The sequence below is a fragment of the Apis florea genome, unplaced genomic scaffold, assembly GCF_048593485.1.
Source record: "Apis florea isolate Af1SG1 unplaced genomic scaffold, ASM4859348v1 contig_3587_pilon, whole genome shotgun sequence".
Lineage (NCBI taxonomy): Eukaryota > Metazoa > Arthropoda > Insecta > Hymenoptera > Apidae > Apis > Apis florea.
The window spans coordinates 3,989,084-4,011,570 of NW_028256789.1; the positions used below are offsets into that span (position 1 = coordinate 3,989,084).

General features: G+C 49.0%; 1 long non-coding RNA gene across 1 annotated transcript in view; it reads left to right on the forward strand.

Moving 5' to 3' along the window:
- LOC147656591 (uncharacterized) overlaps window positions 1–22,487 on the forward strand; it is a 62,352-nt gene that overhangs the window by 18,084 nt on the left and 21,781 nt on the right. Inside the window, exon 3 of the long non-coding RNA XR_015294216.1 lies at window positions 1,303–1,461. This is a non-coding gene — a long non-coding RNA (uncharacterized LOC147656591). The remainder of the gene's footprint in view (window positions 1–1,302; window positions 1,462–22,487) is intronic.

Sequence of the window (22,487 nt, forward strand, 5' to 3'; positions counted from 1 at the left end):
TTCCAGTTTTCCATTAGAATGAGGGGGAGGAGGACGGGGGAGGGGAGGAGGGAGGGGGGGAGGGGGTACAGAGAAAGTTGGAAGTCTGGCGGATTCGAACCTTTTTTACGGCAGTCTTGTAGGCACGGCTTGCGTTTAAAATCAATGTTCAATGCGCATACGGCTTCCTTCGCTTTGTCCGGATAGCAGAGATGGATGTACTCGTGTAGGGAGGGCGGGGGAGGAGGGGGATCGGAGAGGCGCGTGTCTGTATACGCGTGTATACACCCCGTGTGCATACGTGTGTATACGCGTTCTTTGAGGGATATTCGGACGTGGATGCGCGTATACGTACGTATACGTATGTATGTATGCGGTACATAGAGAGAGATATAGGGTGGCTCGCAGCGACGTAGAGCGAATCGAGCGACTCGTGAGCGACTTTAAAACGGGCCATATATACGAAGGAATGGGAAACCGATTACGATTACAAATCGTACGAGACACGCTCCGCAATTGGATCATTCGATTGCATTCTTTCGTTTTTTTCTTTTTCTCGCGTTGCTTTTTTCTTTTTTTTCCTTTCATCTACGTAGAACAGGAGTAAAAGACGAAGATGTCTGATCTCCGTTTTTGTCCATTTTATCGGGAGGGGGGGAGGGCGGGCGGGTTGGTAGGAAAATACGGGTTCAGGAGGTATGTACATACCGATATACGACGTTGGTATACCGTTGGTATATAAATCAGCCCTACTCTACGTTCCACGATGACCGCAGCCTCGAGTTTTTCTACGGCTTCTTATCCGTACCGGAGGATTTTCCAATGTAGGTAATGCGACGCAGGAAAGTAATGAGACCGAACGAGATGTGTATCGACCTGTCACTTCGTTCGTCCGTCCCCCCCCCCTCTCCCCCCGAGCCAACATTCCGTGGCCGGAATGTTATTCCGGTCACGGGACCGAAAATAATGCGTTCGGGAACATTCTTGCAACTTGCTCGAACAATATTCCCGCAGTCCAAGTTAAAAGGGCGTGCGCGATAGCGCGAAGTTTAACAATGCGGTTACGCGTGTTGCCTCCACTTTGAGACCCGACATTGCAACATTGTAAAGGCCAACTTTGGACACTCTCCGGCTATCAACTTCCTCCCAAGATTTCCCTCATCGCTTCCTTTAAGTATACAGCGGTTGCACGAATATCCAAAATAAGGTGTATGTATATATATATATATATATATATACACATATATATATATGTATCACGTGATCAAATCGAAACTAATTTGATTTCACGAATGCCAACCGATCGTTTTTCCTTAATTCCAGAAATTCTACGCGCAGAGAATCAGAGAAGAAGGGGAAGAAGGGGAAGAAGAAAGGCAATTATTGTTTCTTCCTCCGGCCCTGTTCTCTTCATCAACGCGATCACCAACGCAACTGGCACTCTCAAGTTCACGCTTGAACGGCTTCCAAGCTGCGAATTGCGTAAGTAAAGTCTCGTTCAATTTTCTCGACTTCTCGATCGAAAAGAGAGACGAGCAATTCGCGAAGCAAGTAACGAAAACTTCGTATGGTGCATGGTCTCTTTTCGAAATTCTTCCCTCCTCCTTCTCCGTTCTCGTTTTTAAAAAAAAAAGAAAATACCGAAACGAGGAGGGGAGAGCCGGGGAGTGAGGGATGACCTGGATACACATTCCGAGCTGTCGTCTCGTGGAAATTTACTTTAACGAGCACGAAGGACCTTTGTGCTTTTCATTCGAGCTCGCGCCAGGAAAAGGAAATTCGATCGAGTCTGGTCTTGAATGTATTCAAACGATCTCGAGTATTTACGGGCTTTTCTTGTTGGCCACGGGGCATCGTGATTCCGATCCTATACATTTCACGCCTCTTTCTCCCTCTCTCTGAATAAGAAATGTATTCAATCTCTCTCTCTCTCTCTCTCTCTCTCTCTCTCTCTCTCTCTCTCTCTCTCTCTCTCTCTCGATGAATCTCCAAAAGATGGAGATTCGCTACAATCGATCAGAGATTAAACAAAGGGGGAAAGAGACAGAGAGAGAGAGAGAGAGAGAAGGATCAGCAGTAGCAGGAAAGTTTACGAGGTTAGCAGGAAATTGACTCGAGGTCGGGGATCGATTTTCAACTTGGCTTCAACTCTTTTATGAATCTTAAAGACGTCTCGGCGGCGGCAAGCCAGCACCCAGGCCGGGTGTAGCTAGATATTTTCCCGCTGGCGCATCGGCTCTCCTCTTCTTTCCTCTTCTTCTTTCCTCGCCCTTCTTCTTCTCGCCGCGCGCGTCAACTAGTTGCTTATTCGCGAGATTGGAATCGCGATGTTTATCGACTCGGTGAAAATCGTATAAAACGGCGCGTCGAATAACGGTTCGCTCTCTCTCTCTCTCTCTTTCTCTCTCTGGACGCGAAGAGAAAGATTTTGCTTTACGAGATTATCGCGAGGTGAAATTTGCGCGCAATTTCATTCTCTATTTGCGCGCTCTTTAAAACACCTCCCCTCTCGCGGCTGTGATCGGGCTAAAAGGGGTCGAAAATCCTCTCATGAGGACGCATTTCCGGGAAACTTGGCGATCGCCGGAGGCTCGAGGAGCACTCTATCGCGCGTACACAGCCTTCTCCTCGACCTCGGTCGGTTTCCCATCCAGAAGGGGGGGTCGTCTCGCTTTTCGTCTCCTTGCTCTTTTTCATTTTTTCCCTCCCTCCGTTCGTCTTGCAGTCTTTCAGAAACATAGCTCTCCTCCACCTTTCTCCTCTCCTCTCTCGGTGTTCTCTCGCGACAGATTCCATCAACGTTGCGCCCGCCCCGTTCGAGCCCGCGGCATTTTCGCCGACGAAACAGGCGGTGAAAGACGACGACGGTCAGACGAAAACCTCTAGACTTTCGAGCTTATGGGGATGACGAAATGAACTTTGAAGGATGATGGAAAATGCGGAGAAGGAGGAGGAGGCGCGTCACCCCGAGGTGACGATGGATGATGATGCGTCTCGTTTCGCGTTCGTTTCGGATAATAAAAATTTGGGAAGGGAGGAGAGGAAGAGGAAGATATGGTCGAAATAATTAAAAAAAAAAAAAAAGAGAGAGAAGAAAGAGCGAATTGTCGTCGTGGAATTTCTCTTTCTCGCTCGTCGATGCTCGTATTCGATGCTCTTTTTTATCATTACGCGCGATGATTATCATTATTATCACATTCGTCGTCGTCGTCGTCGTCATCCAGCGTCTTTTAATCCGCCTCCCTCGCGCGACGACGAATTCGCATAAAAAGATACTCCTCGATTCTCTCGAGTCGAGAATCGTGGAGAAGAGAGAAAGAAAGAAAGATGCGAGAGAAGAAAGAAGAAGAGACGTGAGGGTGCGGGGTAAGAGTGGAGGAAAGAAAATATTGTGGGGGAGGGGAGGAAAAAAAGAGGGTAGAAGGTAGAAATATTATCCGATGGCGGCGGCGTTCCTCCATCTTTGTCGCATTCGAGAGGAGAAGAGAACGCAAATTGGCGAACTTTGGCGAAACTTTTGTACAATAGGCAACCGTGGCGCAACAATGAGCCTTGTATCGGCCTTTTGCCCTCCTTTATCCCTCTCTCTCTCTCTCTCTCTCTCTCTCTTCCCTATCGGGAGAACGTGTCACTTTTGCCCTTTGGCTTCGAAAGAGAGGAGGGAGGGGGGAAAAAAAGTTGCATTCATCTTCATCTTCGTCGAAACGAGGCTTCGAGAGTTGGAGGATGAAGTTTGGATGGAACATTGTGCCTGGCTAACGAGAAGAAACCTTCTCGTTTATTCTTCTCTCCTCCTATTATAAGGGGGAAACGCGATTCAACGCGTTGTTGTATCGGGGGACGTGGCTGGCCATCGTGTTTTTTATCTTGATTTCACGCGTTTCCGCTTTTTCTCCATCGCATCGCGAAACATTTAGGTCGAATCGCGATGAATTATTCGAAAACAGCTATCCGTTCCTTCCCTTTTTCCCCCACCCGTGAAATTTCACGGTGAAATTTTTACTTCTCCCCTTGAATGAAACTCGACCACCGATTTGGGTGGGTTCGTTAATGGACGAAGCTCGATTGAACGTGCTCGAGGATCCCGTCCTCGCGTGTCCACGGAAGTCGACGAATAATTAAAGCCTGTATTGTATCGAAATTACTTAACGCGGTCCGGTCGGGTACAGGAACGAAGAAGAGAGATTTCGGCTTCTCCGAATATATATATATATATATATATGCATGTAAAATTGAATCGTTCGTGACTCGTTCGTTGATCCGTGGAGAATTCATCGTCGGGCGAAATTAGGAGAAGAAGCCTTCCCTCCCTCCTCTCCTCGCCTCCCTCCCCTCCCCATGGTCGATGGAAAAAGTCGAGGAGATGCTTTCTAAGAGCATTACTTCGCATTTAACGATAATTGCTCATTCGCCGTCAGTTCGTTATAAGATGAAAGAGTCGTGACTTTGCACGTAGCGACGCGCAACCTCCGCCTAGAGAGGAGGAATGCGACGCCTCGACGTAAGCGCTGACAATATTCACGGTAATCCAATTGAAATTAATTCTCGAGCGAAGGCTCTTTGTTTTCGTCTCTGTCTCCCGCTCCTCCTCCTCCCCTTCTCTTTCACTCCTTCCCGAATAAAGTCTCATAACCTCTCTCGAGGGGTTGCGAAGGGGGCCGTGGAACCCCGGAAGTGACGTGAAATATCGCCGTGCGACGTAATCGAGCGAGCTGCATCTCCTCGAGGTTTCTCCTTTCTACTCTTGTTACTTAGTTCTCCACCCTCGCTCATCCGGGGTTAATCATCCGACCAAATCGAGATAATTCGAGAGGAGGACACGAACTGGCCCGTGGATACTACGTGTCTCTTAATTCTCTCTCCCCCTCTCTCTTCCCTCGATCTTAATTATCTTTATCCGTTAAAGGATATTTCAAGAGAATCACTCTTGAACCCTTGACTTGGATCGACGAGTTTCGATATCGAGTTTCGAAGGAGGAGGAAGGTTGAAACGCACTCGAACGCGATACGAAGATGCAACAACGTGCTAATTTACCGCGAACCCCGGGGGGTGGGGGGGGGGAGTGAAATCCTGGCGGTTGGAGGATTATCGAGTTTGCCAATCGGAAATTCGAACGCACATTTGGCCGCGCGCGAACGTTGTTGCGGATCGTAAACGCCGCCTTCCTCGTTAGAATGCCAAACATTCGCCCGCAAACCGACTTCCTAACCTTCCTAATTCCGCGTGTCCGTCTATCCTCCGCCCACGCGAATCCTCCACCGATCGAACGCGCGCACGATGTCGCTTATAGTCTTTGCAAAAATTTCTCTCAATTAGAATCAGACGAATGGAAATTGGATCGCGCTGGATTCGAAACTGGCTCTCACACCGGGGAGGGGGGGGGGGAGAAATTATCTCTCTGCCGTTGAATCTCCGTTCAATAGCTTTTGAAAAATGAGAAATATATATATATATATATATACAGAGTTGGCGAGAATTATTTCTTTGGAGCAGGCAGCGAAAGAAGGAGAGGAAAGGGAGAAGCGATCGGAAATTTGTCGATATTTTAACCGGCTCTGCCTCCAGGCCATTTCGTCTAGCCACCCTCGTTCCCTACCCCTTTCGTTCACCACCACCCTTAATACAGTCGTACGTGCGCCTATGATTTATTGAAAGCTGAAAAATCTCTCTCTCTCTCTCTCTCTCTCTCTCTTTCCTCCGTTTCTCTTCTCACCGTTGCCCGATTAAAAAGTTCGCCCATTACCGGCCGCGTCGCGGCGGGTATTCAGGGCCCATTCAAAGATGTCGTATTGTCGCGAAGCCGTTTCGTCGCTGCCTTGGGAAAAAGCATCGAGCTTTATGCGACGACAATGTGTCCTGACCGCGCGCGCGCACACACCACCCGCTCGAGAATCCGGCATTTCAACCCCGCGATGGAATAATAATGGGCCGTTTATGGCCGCGACTAATACGCGCGTGGACCGATGGATGGAATTGGCGGATCATTGAGAACCGCTGCGGGCTAAGCTATCGTAAAGCTGCCACCTTCGAAGTCGCTATAATAAACGGCGATATATAACGCTGGCAATAAATGCGCCGTGTTGGAGAGAGAAAGAGAAGGAAAAACACTCGACCCACCTCGATCCACCGGTGATCGGTGTAGCGTGAAGAAAAGATTTTCTTTTTTCTTTTTATTTCCCTCTCTTTATCCTCTTTCTCTTTTTCTTTTTCTTCAATAACAACGCGTGGGTTCCAAGAGAGGAAAGAAGGCGATAATTTCGGTCCAAATTAATCTTGAGATTGGAACCTTCTGTCGGGATCGATGGATTGATCAATCGATTCGGAAACGGGTGTAGGAAGGGATCGATTGTTGGAATATTTTTCGGGGTGTTGTTATCGTCGTTATTGCTCGACCTCGCCCGATATTTCTAAAGAATCCGCGCGTGAACTTGGAAAACGTCGATTTGCTACCCGTTGAGGGAGGAGGGGAACTGGTTCCGAGAGATCGATTGGAATAATATTCTGCCGCGTCTCGCCGTGTTATTCACGCCGATTTCCCCATTCACCCTTCATCCCCATCGATTTCCGGAAATCTGTGTTTGCGCAATCATAGCGGGATAATAACGATTGTGCAACGGAACGACTGTGCGGGGCGGAAAGAATATCGTTTACCACTTCCGGGCTGAATAATCCGGGAAGAATGTTATCGGCAGAACAAGACGACGTCCAACGAGAACTTGCACGTTGCACGAATTCTTGGGGAAACGGATAGATTACGAGACGAGAGGTAAGTAGTAATTACGACCTCGCCTCCTCGTCTTCTCTCGCGCCTCGTTTCTCGTTCCGTGTCTCTTTCGCGTAATAAAGTTAATTTAACAATCTTAATAACGAGAATAACGACGTTTCCTATCAAAGAGGGGACGGTTGAACGAAACCTCGTCCTCGATTTTTGTTCAAACTCCACGTAACCATATTCCTCTGTAACGTCGGTATAAAGAAAAAAGTTAGAGAGAGAAGAGCAAAGAGCGACTGTAAGAAGTTCGAACGGAAAGAAAAGGTTGGGCGATGTATCGTTTCATAAATCAAACTACAAAGGCGAAACGTGCGTGCAACGAGGGGCAGAGAGGAAGGAAGAAAGAAAGAGTGTCGTGAGAAGAGAGAAAAGAGCGAGGCGCGTATCACGGGGCCCCATTAAATGCATCCTACTTTTCGAACTTAATTCCATTCGAGTCGACCGCTTAATTGTACGGTCACGTTCTCGGACGTGCGGCAGGGTCGTAACGTCGGCCGATCCCTGGCGGTCCAGGATTATATAGGTAGGAACGCCGCGCGCAGACAGGAAATCCCCCCTCGCGTGGCACGAGTGCAGTCCGCCGCGCATTAGGCGGACAATCGGCCAGAAGGGGCTAATCCGACCGAGGCATTTCCATCCGCCGTTACGGAACCCGACCTTCGCATTCCAAACACTCCTCCCATCCTCCTCTCCTCTCCTCTTTTCCTCCAACTTTGTCGCCAACTATCCATATCCCTCCTTGAGGATCTGTGTACGCGATTCCTCCCCCTCTGATCGATCAATCAATCGACTCGAGAAAAATTCAGCAACTGGAGCAAAATTTAACGATTCCTGATCGTTTCGCCTATCTACTTAACTTCGTGATTCGTAGTTCGTGTATTTCTCGGATCAGAGGAGGAGGGATGTATTCTCGAATCAATCAAAAGAGAATTCACACCCTTTCAACGCGACTTTCTATTTCCCTTGGCTCCCTTGGCTTGGTTTTACCGCTATACCGATTTGCACACGTTGATTGAACGTGGATTGATCGAACGATGCGATCCGTTTTCTCTCATCCCCAGTGGTGATGGTCGCTCGCTAAGATTCGTGGAGAAGGGAAGCGCGAATTGTGCAATTGCAACGTTAATGTCCACGCTCCCTGAAATCGGTCTTTCTCTCTTTCTCTCTGTCTCGAGGCTTCGCGACGAATCGACCGCGTGGTTATTGCTCTATCGCGTATTCCATTTCGCGGCTGGGCCGTGTTGGAACTGCGTCGCGCCGCACGCAGTTATGCATTCGGAACGCATTAACGCGCCCCTGTAGACATTTTCATTCCGGTTGTGCGAGATGGTTGTTTCTCTCTCTCTCTCTCTCTCTCTCTCTCTCAATGACGAGGATGACGACGATGAAACCGTGAAGTGCGCAAGATAATGTATAGGCGTATAGGTTGGTTCAAAGGCAGACCAGCAGCGAATCTCGCCACTTCGAAACACACTGTTCTTTGCTCTTTCCGTCCCCTTCTTTCCTCTCTCTCTCTCTCTCTCTCTCTCTCTCTTTCACCGTGTTTTTCCCGCCTTCCTCTCCCGCTTCTCTCTCGATGCTGGCCCCCCTCCGCGTCTGTCCGTCCGCCTGTCCGTCTCTCTCGCTTAAAGCCGTGTACACACATTGCACCGTGTACACGCGGTGTGTGCACGGGACTCTAAAAAAGGCGGCCGGGGCCATTCGATGGCAGCTGTTCCACATTTGAAGGATGGATATTCTTCGGGCTTTGTCGTCGCGACAAAAGACCCTCTTTCACAAAAGGCCGAGCCGAGCCGAGCTTTCCGCGCGAGTCTCTTTCTTTCTTTCTCCGTCTCTCTGAGAGCGTGGCACAAGCATTCAGGGGTTCTAAGTTCCATATGCACCACGGCGGAGGGACAACCACCGCCACCACCGCCACCTCTCTCTCGTCTCTTCTCTCCTCTTCTCTTTCTTCTCTGACCCCCGATCTTCTCTCTCTTTCCCTCCCTCGAGAGAGAGGGGGAGAGAGAGAGAGAGAGAGAGAGTGTCACAGCTTACGAAAGCAAGCTCGCCTCTGGTAATTAGACGCCGCTGTTACCGTGTCATCCCTCCTTTTCGTGGAAAAGGAAAAAAAGGGGGCGGGGGGGGGAGAGGAGGAGGGGAAAAAACTGATAATCCGATTCGAACCCTCCTCCTCCTCCTCCTCTTCTCTCCGCTCGCGTCGCGAGTTAATGATAATTCCGTTCGACGCGGCCGGGGAGAGTTTAGATCGTTAGCGAAAGTATTTTTCCACGAGGAAACGAGGTTTCTAGGCCATCTTGCTTCGCTCTTGATCGCGCTCTTCCCTTCTCCGTCGTCCTTTCGCCGATCCATCGATCTTCGTACTTTGCAACCCCTCTCTCGAGAAGAGCGCGTCGGATTTTCTCCTTCTCTTCTTCTTTTCACGCGATTGTATCCGATCCCCGCGAAACCGTAGAGGAAGAAGCAACGACGAGAGGAAACGACCCCTTCGAAAATCGGGGCGTTGAAGCATCGGCTCGATCGGGTGGTACCGGTAACCCTAACTAGTTTCCTTTTGATTCGAACGGAAACTGTCCCCGTCCGTTTGGGAACGAGTATTCCTCCCAGAGAGAGGGAGAGAACGAACTTGCTCCTCGACGAACAGTCTGTTCTGTGGTGACTAATGAATTTGCTACGAGCTCTTCTTGCTCGACGACCCCGTTTGACCTTACCAGCTTTGAAGTTACGCGCGTATATACGAATCCAACAGCGTGCCACGCAACCGGCTCTCCCTCTCGTCTCTCTCTCCCTCTCTCTCTTTCTCTCTGTCTCGTCGTGACTCACTCAATGATTAAGTCCGTCAGCCGGCCCATGATTTCGCCCATGATGGAATTTCGTCGACCGATTTAACCCTCCGATTAAACTCTTTACGAGAGATTCTATCTCTCTCTCTCTCTCTCTCTCTCTCTCTCTCTCTCTCTCTCTCTCTCTCTCTCTCTCCTTCCTTTCTTTCTTTCGATTCTCGAACGAAGGAGAGGAGAATGTACGGGGAAAGGTTGTTAAACGAACGGGCCGTTTGTACAGTTAGAGAGTTGGAGTTCATTCGGGTGGTCATGATCGGCGGGGTTGGCCTGTTATTAGAAATTGGGAATAAGCACGACAACAACAAGTTTTCTCGCGTGACTGGAATCGAAGGTTTTTCGATTTATCGTTTCCCCCGGTCTGTCTAAAACGCCCGGGTAACGCGTGAGTCAAATTAATAATTCCCGATCGTGCGATCGAAACCAGCTGCGCGCGTCCTTCTCTAAATAAAAAGTTAGCTTCAGCTTCGTTCCGGGCGAAACGTGGCGTTCGTTATCCCGGTCACCGATCGTTCGTTCCTCGTAATTAGTCGCCCCGTGGCACGCATCCCACGTTTAATTATCCGCTTTTATGCGATCCTCTGTCGATTCGATTCCCCCTTCTTCCCCTCCCTCCCCCCCTTTCCTCCCCTCCCCTCCCCGATGTTACGAGCATCGAAACGATCGAAATTGGGGGAAAAAAGGGGGCGGCCCATCGTCGAGGGTATCGAAGTATCGAAGAGAACTATGGAGAAGTGTCGAGTCCGTTGAAAATTATGGAAAAAAAACTCGATTCCGGGAGGAGGAGGAGGAGGAGGAGGAGCAGAAGGAGGAGGAAGGGTATAGGTATTCGGGTATAGCGTATCGATTCGAGGCGCGCGTGTGACTAACGAATCGGTATCGGAAGAATTTCATTTAAATCGGGCTCGATTGAATTGAAATTTTTCCATCTCGCGGCTCGCCCGTATAAACGCGACCGCAACAATTCAAAATATGAAATACGGCATCGAAATCTCCGCTCTGGGGATCAATCTCCCTCCCTCCCTCCCTCCCTCCCTCTCCCTCTCCCTCTTTCTCTCGATATTCCCCCGTTGGCGGGGCGAGAGGGGGGACGAAAAATTTTTCATACGCCTCCTCTTCGAAGAAAGAGCGGAAAAAGGGGGGGGGGGAGAAAAAAGAAGAAGAAGAGAGCGCGAGATGGAGCGCCGTCGTGGCGAAGCGAGATGTTTTTTCGAGAAGGGGAGGGGGGAAGATCGAATGCATTCACGTCCTGAGACGTGATCACGACGAAGATCGCTCGGATGTCTCCGCGATGTCGCTCGATAAGTTTCGGAGCATCTCGGTTCCGCTCGGTGGAACGAGCGGTGGTCGTGGAGGGTCGACCGGTCGGTGATTCGATTCAGTCCTCGTACGTCCGCGCAACAGTTCGGATATCCCATCGTGTAACAGGGATTCGGCCTTCCTAATTGGAGGAGTTTGTGTCGAGAGAGTTGAACGAGATAAACTGATACAAGTGCGCGGCGAGATAAGCCGCGCGACTCGGCGGCGGCGGCGGCCCCTGCCCACCCGCCTGTAATTGAACGAATTCAAAAGTGAAGAGAGAGAGAGAGAGAGAGAGAGCCTCGCGCGGACGGACGGATTGCCTCGTTGATTGCCGATTCCAAGGAGTTAGAGACGAGTTAGAGACATCCATCTCGGCGGACATCCAAGGTAACAACAAGGTATATTTTCCATCGACTCGACTTAATTGGAATCTTTGTCGATTCGCGCGATTCCTCGTCTTAATCGCGTCTCCAATCGATTCTCGATCGGAGCCCAAGTTCGTTTCGCTCGTTTTGAAAGCCAGAGATCCGACGAGAAAGCTGAGATGATAAGTTGGAGTATCTTAGAGTTTCGAGATTATTCGAAGTTGAAGAGGGTATATACGCTGATATTTCGCGAAAATCGCGAGAGAGGGTATATACGCTGCGACCGAGAGAGAGAGAAAAAGAGAAAAGAGAACGTGGCGTGTGAGACGCGCACACGCGCGCGCGCGCACACACAGAGACACACGCGCGCACACGCCCCTGGCGTGCTCCGGTTCCCATAAAGTTGCTCCCCACGTGGTGTTAAGCCTTCTCTATATCTCTCGTCCGACTGCTCGCGTCCGCTCGCCCGTCCATGTGTTACGACGATACGAGAGACCGCGATGACCTAACCAGACCGTCGTCGATTAAAATGCCACCGTACCGCCACTTAAACCGTTCTAAATTTCAACCATTAAACTCCCCGTATATCTCCCGTCTGTCGTTTCACGACCTATAACCCGGGATACGAAGAAGGGAAGGTACGAATTGCGTAATGATACGAGAGAAGCGCGTTTCTCCTTCCGATCGAACCGCGCTCTTTCTCTTGGGTTTGCTTGCTCGTCGGTGCGCAAAAAGAAAGAGGCTGCGTTCCTGCGATTAAAATCAATTTGACGGATTACCGGGTCGACGGTGCAATTATTAATCTCGTTACGGAGCCGCTTGCAAACGGCTCTGTTAACGGAACGTATGCGTACATCCCATTGCGTAACTCTTGATATTTTCGCCACGAAGTTAACTTTCCGTTGCCGTTCTCTTCATTTTCTGATGTTCGCCGTTATAATCTCGATCACACCACCACCAGTGCGAATAAGTCGAAACAGCGACTTATGGTAGGGGAGTGTCGTGCGTTTGTTCTCGCGGTAAGGAGGAAGCTTACAGAAGAAAGGGAGGGGGGAAGAGAAAAAGGAAAAAAAAGGGTCTCTGCTCTCGAGTGGCATCCGATGAATAGGCTTGACCCGTTGGTCGCACCGAGTTATCCGAGGCTTACGTTCTTCTTTCGTGACGAATCGCGGACGAAAAGGAGAGCGGGGGACGCGCTCGACGTTTCTCTCTCTCTCTCTCTCGAAGATTGAACGAACATTGCACGCCGCGCGCGCGCGTGTCAACTCGCTCGGCACACGTACGCGCGTAGGGATGTGCGGTAGCCAGAAACGAAAAAGAAGTCGCATTACTCTCGTGCGGTCTCGTTATATAGGGGCGTACTCATTAGTAAATGAGCCCTGGGCAATCGAGTGGCGGGGTCCCAGGTGTTATCTCTCCTCGACGAACCCCGGAACCCCAGCCACCTTCGCGTATGTATATAAATAGCGCAACGCTATAGGGTAACGGAGAGAGAAAGCCACCGGTTCGTTGTGTCCATGGCATAATGCCTTTTGTTAATTATTGCAGCAGCCACACTTAGGGGCTTAAAATTCGCCGTAAATAATCACCGAGACAATACCATCCACCCTCCCCAATACCGAGTCGAAGAGCCTCTCGCGCTTTTTCGTCGTATCGAACACCCACACCGACCTCGCAACCATCATCGCTATCACCATCGTGATCGTCGTCGTGGTCGTGGTCGTCGTCATCGTCCTCATCGTCGTCGTCGTCGTCGATCCTTTCCTCGCTCATTTTCCAACCCCCACCGTTCGATCCCTCCTCGTCCCCGTTTTTCGACTCCCTTTCACAGCCTTTCCTTTCTCTCGTTTCGTTCTCGCTCCGTTTCCTGTTCGTCGTTTCCTGTCGATATCCTCCGGCAAAATCCGGCAAAAAAGAGAGAGGAGGAAAAAAAGAAGAAAGGGAGGGAAAAAGAGGGATACGCGCGCGCGATATTCGGGACGCGGCGATCTGGGGGTGGGTGGGGTGGGTGAGAAAGGAAGCGCGAAAAACGACGCCGCGAGAGACTACGGCAATTTAGCCGGCGATGTAGCCAGAGCCGGGAATTAATCGGTGGATCGAGGGTTGCTGCTCTCTCTCTCTCTCTCTTCTTCCTTCGAACTCGTCGTTACGATTTTCTTTTAAATCCACCGAAACTCGTGAAACGCTAATGATATCGCATCTACTTTCGTTTATTTTATTTCGATGCTCTCTCGTTCGAATCGAGTCGATGGACGAACGATGGACATTTCCATCGTTGGAGGAAACTCGCGGATAATAATTAAAACGGCAAACCGAAGATGAATTTTAGGTTAGAAATAATTCCATCCGAGAGATCTTTTTAATAATCTCGTAGAGAGAGAAAGAGAGAGAGAGAGATCCGCGAGAGATTTTAATTTTTTTTCAGGATATATATATATATATATCTCCGGTTTAAGAAATCCCAAAGCATTTTTCCATCAACGTAATTTTCCTCGCCCCCTGTAATTCCCGTTTTTCCTCCCTGCTTTTAAATTATCCGCCTCCTTTAAGCGCGCCTCCTTCGCCGGCATCGCAAACGTAAAAGAGGAAAGAAAGAAAAAGAGACGGTGATATAATTGGAGAGAGCAACAACCTATTAACATTTTCGAACGAATTGAACGAAGATGGAACGAAGATTCGCGAAAACTACGACCGAAATGGCACGAGATCGGTACGAAATCAAGGGACAAAGAGAAAAATTGGAGAAAAATTGTGGAAAGGAATTTGTTTCCTCGATCGATTTCCACTTCCTCCTCCCCTTCCTCCTCCTTGCAGGAGCAAGAAGCTCCTCCGCCGTTAGAGTTTCAAGTGCGGATAAACCTCGGGTCAATTAGCGGAAACTATGGAAGGGAAAAAGGAGAGATGGTTGCGTTTCCATCGAAGATTGATCGTTCCTTCCCAAGTTTCCATTAACAACGTGCTGGAAGATTTTTCAGCGTCAGATTTTTCAATGGGGGAGGGGGAAGAGGGAGGGGGGGGGTATAAGAGGAAGGGAGGAAAAGGGCCAAACAGATCGGTATTACCCGGCAAGCTGGTTACACGCGTGCAAAAAGATGGATACTTACTCCGTACTGGGAACTCTTTACATCGGTCTACGGGCTTTTTATCCGGCGGTTGGACTCGATCGTAAAAAACGGGGGTGGGTGGTGGTCGATCGAGGCCGCCACGATCCTCCGCGAACCGAAGAAAGGAGGAAACGATAGCGGCCGGGGTTGACGTTAAATTTATGACCGGTTGTAAGCGCGGCAACTCTCTCTCTCTCTCTTTCCTCCTCCCTTTCCCCGATCTTTTTATCACTCCTTCCAAATCCTGCCAAGTGATTTTCATCGGCAGATCGCCCCACGGGGGAGGCGAGAGACGAGAAAACGCGCGCGTGGAATTAATTGAAACGGAAAGCGTCGAATTACCCGCGCGCACAAGGAAGGGGGGCGGGGCGGAGAGAGGAGGGAAAGGAAGGCGATCCGTTACAAAACCTTGGAGAAAAATCGAACTTTTTCGACAATTCCTCGGGGGCTGTTCCCCAACAACGCGCGCTCATTAGAACCGGCCGATAATTAAAACGGCCGAACGGAAAAGCCTACGTGCTACGTGTAGACAGTTGATCCATCGATACCAACCAGTCGGATCATCAAAAATGGGATTCTCTTTCTCCTCGAATGGAATTCTTTTTTTTTTTCTCTCTCTCTCTTTCTTTCTTTCTTTGTCGAACAGCGGACGCTCGTCGAATAGGAAAATCGGGAGAAAGAGACGAGATTCGCGTTCTCGATTTCGTATCGGAACCCGTCGATTCGATCTGATGGTAATCGGATCGCGCTATTGAGAGCGATTTAGATTACATAAGGCCACGTAATGATCCTTATTAACGCGATATTAGTAACACGTATCTGGCGAGTTGCACGCGTCGCGATTAGCGCGGAGACCTGTTTCAGTCCCTGACTGTCAACCAACTTGTCTTTCTCTCTCTCTCTCTCTCTCTCTCTCTCTCTCTCTCTCTCTCTCTCTCACACACACACACGCGCACACAGTGTCTGTTCGTGTCTCGCGACAAAATGCCTTTTGTCGGCCGCTGTAGTGGCAAACATGCATTTAACTTGGCAAGCTTCGTTGCATGCGAAACCGACGGAGCGAGAGAGAGGTGGCGGAGGCGCGGCAGACGATGGAAGGGGGAGGGGGGACTGGATGGACGACAAGGGTCAGCTGATAGCGGACAATTATCTCTCAGTTTAACCCGAGCCATCCGAGGCTCTGGCCGCGATGTTGTAAAACATTATTGTACGCAGTCGGTCGATCGTCGGTCCTGGGAATAATACGGGATCCGTCCCCGTATATCCGTTCCTGGGAAACGGGTATCCTCGATCGAGGATCGGTGGTCCGGTGTTCCTTCTTTTTTCGGTTGCGGTCGAAAGAAAATGTCGAAAGTTCGTGCGTTCGTTTTGAAGAGAAATACTCTCTTCGTTTTCACACTTTCGGAATCCAATTGTCGAAATCTTCTTCTGGCTTTTCCGATTTTTCTCTTTTTACGCAAGGTGAGTGAGACGATAAGCGAGGACGATATATAAAGGATATAAAAGTGGAAGGACGATAATAAATTGGTTGGATACGGATTGTTTTTAATCGTGTTGGACGATTTATTTCCATCTTATTTTATCGGTGCAACTTTCGCGGTATTATGTCATCGGTTGGATTAGATTCCGCGACGTGGCACGGCGCGCCATTAACCTATCCCCTTGTTTTTCGCTGTAAACTGCAAGCTGTCAACGCGATAAGGACTGGCGATTTTCGTGGAAATAAAGATATCGCGTAACGTCGATAATCGAAATTGGTGCTCGATAACTTCTTTTGTTCGTTTCAAGGAATCGCACGTGTTTGGTGGATTCTTTCTCTTTCCCCCTCCCCTCCCCTCCCCTTCCTCTCTTTCTTTCTTTCTTTCTTTTTTTAATTTTTCAAAGTAAAGCGGCGAATCGATTCGCAAACGTCGCATACGGATCTCGATTCCGAGTTCGAATTGTACAATTGTGAATGTCGAACTTCTCGTCTTCCGATTGCGAGAGTTAAGAAAATAGCTTGGTCAGAATCTGTTCCACTAGTGGTCCACGCTGTTCCACTAGTTTCCACCGGGGTCGAGATTTCTCGTTAGAGGTTAATTCGCGCAATTGAGGCGAGGTTGCCATCTTAAAACGATTCTCCCCTCCGTTTCTGTCGGGTGTCTCCCGATTCTTCCCCTCGCCAGCTTGGAAACGGTTTCCCATTTCGGATACCTCTCCTCTACCCTGGCCTCCTCTGTGACGCGACGCAGACGGGGAAACAAGCGGAAACGGATGCAGGGGCACGAAGGAAAAGCCACAAAGAGACAGAGACGCGGTTACGATAGCGGTGCAACGGGGCCGTGTAAAATACGACGGTTGTGTGTAAAGAAACACAGTGGATATGAACACTGGGAACACGAAGAATTCCAACCGTCCTTTTTTCTTTTTTTTTTTTTTTTTCTTCGTTAATTCCGTATCCCGTTTTATTCCGTGAAAAAAAAAAAAAGGAAAACGTGATGAAACGTTTGGAAAATTTTTGGACGATACATAAAATTGATTCTCGGTTCAAGAGAATCAAAAGCCTTTTTTGGAACGCGGTTCCGTAAGACGTTGGCAAAGAGTGGTCTCGACGTACGGGGGAGGGGGAGAGTAGTTTATGCTTTCTGAAATTAGTTTGTACACGGGAAATTTATCATAACCCCACCCTGGCCTCGCTCCAGTAACGTAAATACTATCGTAAACGTGCAGCCGTCGTTTGCGAGAAGCTGTTCGTTCCTCCTCTCGGGATAGGAGGGGTGGACCGGGGTCGATGCGCACCTATTCGGTCGGATTTCCATCCAAGGGACGAGAAAGGCGAAGAGAGAATCCGCCGCGTTCGTGAATACTCGTCACGAAACTAATGGCCCATTTCCGCCTTCGTCGAAGAAGCGCGCCTTCCTCGACGACTGTTCTTTCTTTCTTCAGCTTGCTTTTCTTTCGCCTCCAGGCCCTCCTCTTCCTTCCTTCCTTCCTTCCTTCCTTCCTTCCTTCCTTCCTCCTTTTCTGTTTTCTGCTCGCACTTTTCTACGATTAAGAAGAGGAAGGAGGAGGAGGAGGAGGAGGAGGAAATATTCGAGGCAAAGGGCGAACACCAGAGCGGTGAGGAACAATTAAGTGGATTATCTTTCGTGATTCTCTCGAAAAGAAAACGGTATCGGGGGTGGGAGAGGAAGAGCGCGCAACGTCGACCCTCTTTGATAATTGTCCTGGAGTGGGTGTTGACCTTCGCGTGACGACCCCTCCCCCAACATCGCCTCCTAGTTCCCCAACTAGGAAAGATTTGTCTTTATCGGCGGTTTCATGGTACACGTGGGTTGCGGTTCACCAAGGATGCCGGTTGTTTGGTTTCCCAAATTACGATATAATGCCCCCGATAGTTGTAAACACTGTCTACTATCCCGCGTTTCGACTTGTCGAATCCTCTTTGTCAAATCGCGGAACCCGCTTCTTCGTTCGTGAGTCACGAATCATGATTCGATTTTGTTTTTTTCTAATTCGCTTTACCCGCGAATTCGAATCGATAGATCGGTCGCTCTGTCGGAACGATTACGCTCGAACGATTCTTTTCGAAACTTGGGACTTTTTTTTTTTTATCGTGTTTATCGCGACTCTTTTTTTTTTTTTTTTTCGAAAACAGGGAGACGGGAGATCGAGACGGGAGAGATTGGAGAAAAATAGCGAAGGACGAGGATAGGATTGGGAGAGGCGAGCCGAGGGAGGGAGGTGGGTGTAGATGGAACAGTTCAATGGCCGGAAAGCACAAAACCGATGCTGGAAATAATGCCTCTCGTAGCGTGTGCGCGGAAAAATCGCAACATGGCTGTCGCGTCATATGCACTTTTCACTTTTTTTTTTTTTTTTTTGTTTTTTTCGCGATTTCTCCGCGATTGATTGACAGATCATACCGTTCCGGCCAGCGTATCTCCTCTCCTCGGGTAATATTCCAAGCCTGGGTGGAAGGCTGAAAGCTACCTCCGCGTCGTTTCGCGCTCGAGGAAAATTCGACCAGCCGGTTCGGCTTAGCTGACAGATCGTATTTACGAATGCTCGAGTAAACTTTACACGCGTTAACCGTGATTTAGACGCCGCTCGAGAACGAACGTTCACGCGTAACGAATCCATATCCACGTTCGCCGCGCTTCTTATCGTTCGTTATTCATCGTTCGAACGTGGCTTTTTTTCTGTATATATATATATATCAAAAATTTCGAATAAATTTTTTAAAGCGTGCTCTCATACCAAGTCCAAATGCTATGTCGAATGCGGGAGACGAGAGCGCCTAACAGTCATCTCGATCGTTTTTCCTCCTCGACGCGACATCAGTAAACCGCTTAAGCGCCGCTTTTCATCGAGAATTTCCCGCGATCGGGGGGAGGAAAAGTGGAGGAGTCGTGTGACGGGAGGAAACGTTGGCACAGGTAAAGGGGAGGAGGCGATCTTGGACGATCCAATAAAAAGTAATGGTTCGAAAATCGAGGGGGATCTTTGGCGAGAAGTCGTCCCGACACCGACTTTCAACCCCGAAGACGGGGAACGTTCCTCCATCCACTCCTTTCGCTGCCCTTTTTAGCTTAAATTCGACGCGACACGATTGCGATCATCGTCCTCCTCGCGTAGAGGACGAAATTAAGCTGCAGTTAAGTGCAGGCCTGATGAAAAATTAACGGTGACTGGAGGCGCGGATTTCCTTCGTTTCGCCTTGGATGGAAATTTCGGGACGAAATTGTTTTCCCTTCCATCCTTCTCTCTCTTCCTCCCCTCGTTGTTCGTCCATCCTCTCCTCGCACAAACGAAATTGTTTTCGAAATTTATTAGAACAGGCTGTGAACCTCAGCCCTCGTCGTGACGATTTCTGATTTCGATCCATCCATCCGTTCGACTCCTTCCTCTATCTGTGTCGTGGATATATATTTCGCATCGATATATTAATTTTTAAAGAAAAGTTACGAGACTGTTAATCATCAATTAAAACGAACCTCGATTATCATCGTAAATCCCGGTCTAACTGTTGATGGCTCGTAGATTTTTCCACGATTCTTCTCGGTCGACAGTCGGAGTCGAGGGGATATCGAATGGTTTCCAAATATACGCGATAGCGCGATAAAATTGCGGCACCGGTATCGATATTCGCCTTATCGTAAATCACCTGATAGCCGGACTCGTTTCGAACGCCTCGTCATTTTCGCGTTGCTCCCTTCCTCCCCCACCTGATTATCTTTCAATTCTCGCATCTAGACACGTCGTCGATCGAGAGATAATTAATTCGAGAAACTCGTCGAGCCTCGATGAGTTTGATCTCTTTTTTATTTCCTCGACTCGAGAGAGAGAGAGAGAGAGAATTCGAAGCACAATTTCATTCCCAATAATCATCTTTCCCCCGCGTTGAATTGAAAATTTCCACTCGTAACTTTGATCCTTCGATCTAGAGGGATGAAAGAGAGGAAGAGGTAACCAATAGTTAGTCAGACGCATCGTATCCTGGAAGAATTTTTCCTTACACACGCTCTTCCCTTCTCTTCTCTTCTCTTCTCTTCTCTCCTTTTTCCTTCCCACATCGTGGAAACCATCGTCGCGTTCTCTGTTCCTTTCTCTCCTCTTCCTCTCTCTCTCCCTTTCTCCTCTCCTCTTCACATTTATCCGTGGAAAGCTCGAGCCGCCCATTATCGCTGGAGAGATAATTAAAAAGGCAGGCGCGGGAGAGATATTAAAGCGTCGAAGAGAGGGTAGGCCCTTATCAGCGGGCCGTTATCGTTCGACGGCCATGTTGGGGTCGACTTCTTCTCATCCTCTTTGCATCTCTGTTTCTTTTCGCCGTCTTCTCATTTTTTTCCCCCCTCCCCTCCCCTCTCTGTTCCCCTCTCTTTTTTTCTCTCTCATCTTCGTACAATAGCCGTCTCATCTTGGAAAGCATTTCTCTCTTTCCTCCACGCGATATCGATAATCGTTTAACGGCGTAGATTATCGTATCGAGTATCGTGTTCGCCGGAGATTAGAAAACACGGTCGTCAATGTTTCCGATCGATAGCTTATCCGATCGACAACGTTCGATGCTTCGAACTTGGAGAAAGAATTACTGAGCTTCCACGCTTCCACGATACCTACCGTGAACGTTTCTCCAAAGTTGGGACTGTTTTGTTGGGAAGAGCGAGAAGAATTTTACTAAACTCAAGCTCTTGCGCGTTAGTGCACCTCTCGAGAATGTAAAAGGAAGAATGTAGGAAAATGGAAGAGATCTCGAGGGGAGGTGGTTGTGGGAAGGAACCGGTGACGTCACGCCAGCCGCTCGACATCTTATTTCCTACGTGTCCGATACGTGTACGAGTAATCTACAAAAGGAACAGGCCAGCTGCTTTTCCTCCCCCCTTTTGTTTCTTTCCCTTTTATTCCATGGTTAGAGAAGCGGCGTGAATGCGCACGCCGGATCCTCGTCCTCGACCCTGTCCCGCCTCTAATGTAGATCTCTTCCCCGATAAAGTTATCGGCAGACGAAAGGGGAAAATTGCACGCTCCACGTCGATGATAAAGGTCGAGAGAGAAGAGAAGGAAAAGAAGAATGAAGAAGAAAAATTCGCTCTCGTTCAGCCGCGTCACTCAACCTGCGAGCCAAGTAAATCGCGAGAGATCCGGCGGCGAGAAACTGATTTCTATCTCGTGTCATCTATGTCGTGTCGCGTAAAAAATCCGTGTGCCGTTCTAACAGCCGCGTGGTACGAAACGGATGCGTTAATATTCTTAAACGCCACTGTGTTGCGTGGCGTTTTTCTCTCGAGCGTGGGTTGCTCGACTTCGCTCTTCGTACTTGGACCACGTGACGAAGAAAAAGAAGAAGAAGAAGAGAAGGAGGAGGAAGCACGAACGTGTTCCTCGTAGGCATCGATGCAACATTCACGTTAACGTAACGAGGTAATTCGAGATTCGAGAGGGATGGATAAAAGAAGTTACGATTCAAATTTTATTATCGTCGTTCTAGATCGGCTAACGAGGCCTCTTGGTGTATCGCTCGGTTGTCTAGCTTCGTCTCGGTTGTCTCTGTGCCTTTCACACCGCCACCACCACCGTACGTATCACCATTTAGGAACGAATGAAAAGATTGGGCGCAATTGTCTCGTCCTGTATCGGGTCGCACATCGGTCCCTCGGCCACACACAAGCTTTCGAGGCGGACGGATGTCGAGAAAATGCTCGAGGAACCGAGTCGAGGATATTTAACCTCGAGAAAGAAAGAGGTGATACTCGCGTGATAACACCGGAAATTGTTCGAGTTGGAGAATTAAAAGCATCGAACCGCTCTCTCGTTGCCTGTCGTTTGCGTGGCCGTGTTTACGCGTTTATTAGCGGTTTCGTTGCTGTTAAACCGGAAACAACGACTCGTCTCGATTGTTTCGAACGTCGATGCATCGATGGGAGGGTTAGGTTATCGCGTAACACGGGTTGATTTTGTTGCTCGTTTTGTGCGAAATCTCGATCGATCAGATATTTCTTCAATTCATTAATTCTTCTTTTCTTCTTTTTCGAAGAATACGCTTTACGCTTTTTTCCTTCTCTTTGACGACGGAAAATTTCAAATTTCCTTCCCCTCCTCGAGATCCCCGCCGGAAGATAGATTTGTCAGATTTCCTTAATTTCACAATTAAACTCCCTTCGCCCTTCTATTAAAACTCGCGCCACCCCCGCCGCGTTCGCGGGACCATCACTTTTTCCACTCCCTGCAGGGCGGCCGTAATATTATTAATGCCATAAAGTTAGCCCACTTCTGTCAGAAACGTCTCGTCCCACCCGTTATTTTCTCCCGTGTCGTTAATATCGCGGGTCGCATCTCGTAATCGAGGTTAATTAAAACGCTCGGTGCGAAATTAACAATGTATCCCGACGCCGCTTGATAGCGTGATACCCCGTTGGAGATCTCACCCTCCCCCCCCCCCCCCCGAAAAAATTTATCCGATTTATCCATTTTCTCCCTCCGGCACCAATCTGTCTAATCTCTTCTGATTCTTCTGACCGTGTGCTGTCGAAGAAGCTTTTGCTCGACTACGAGCAAAAGTAAAAACGTGGCGCGTTGGCGTCGACGCGTTTGCGGTCAAGAACGACATTATCGATCAAAAGGCTGACACGTTTGGGGCAACAG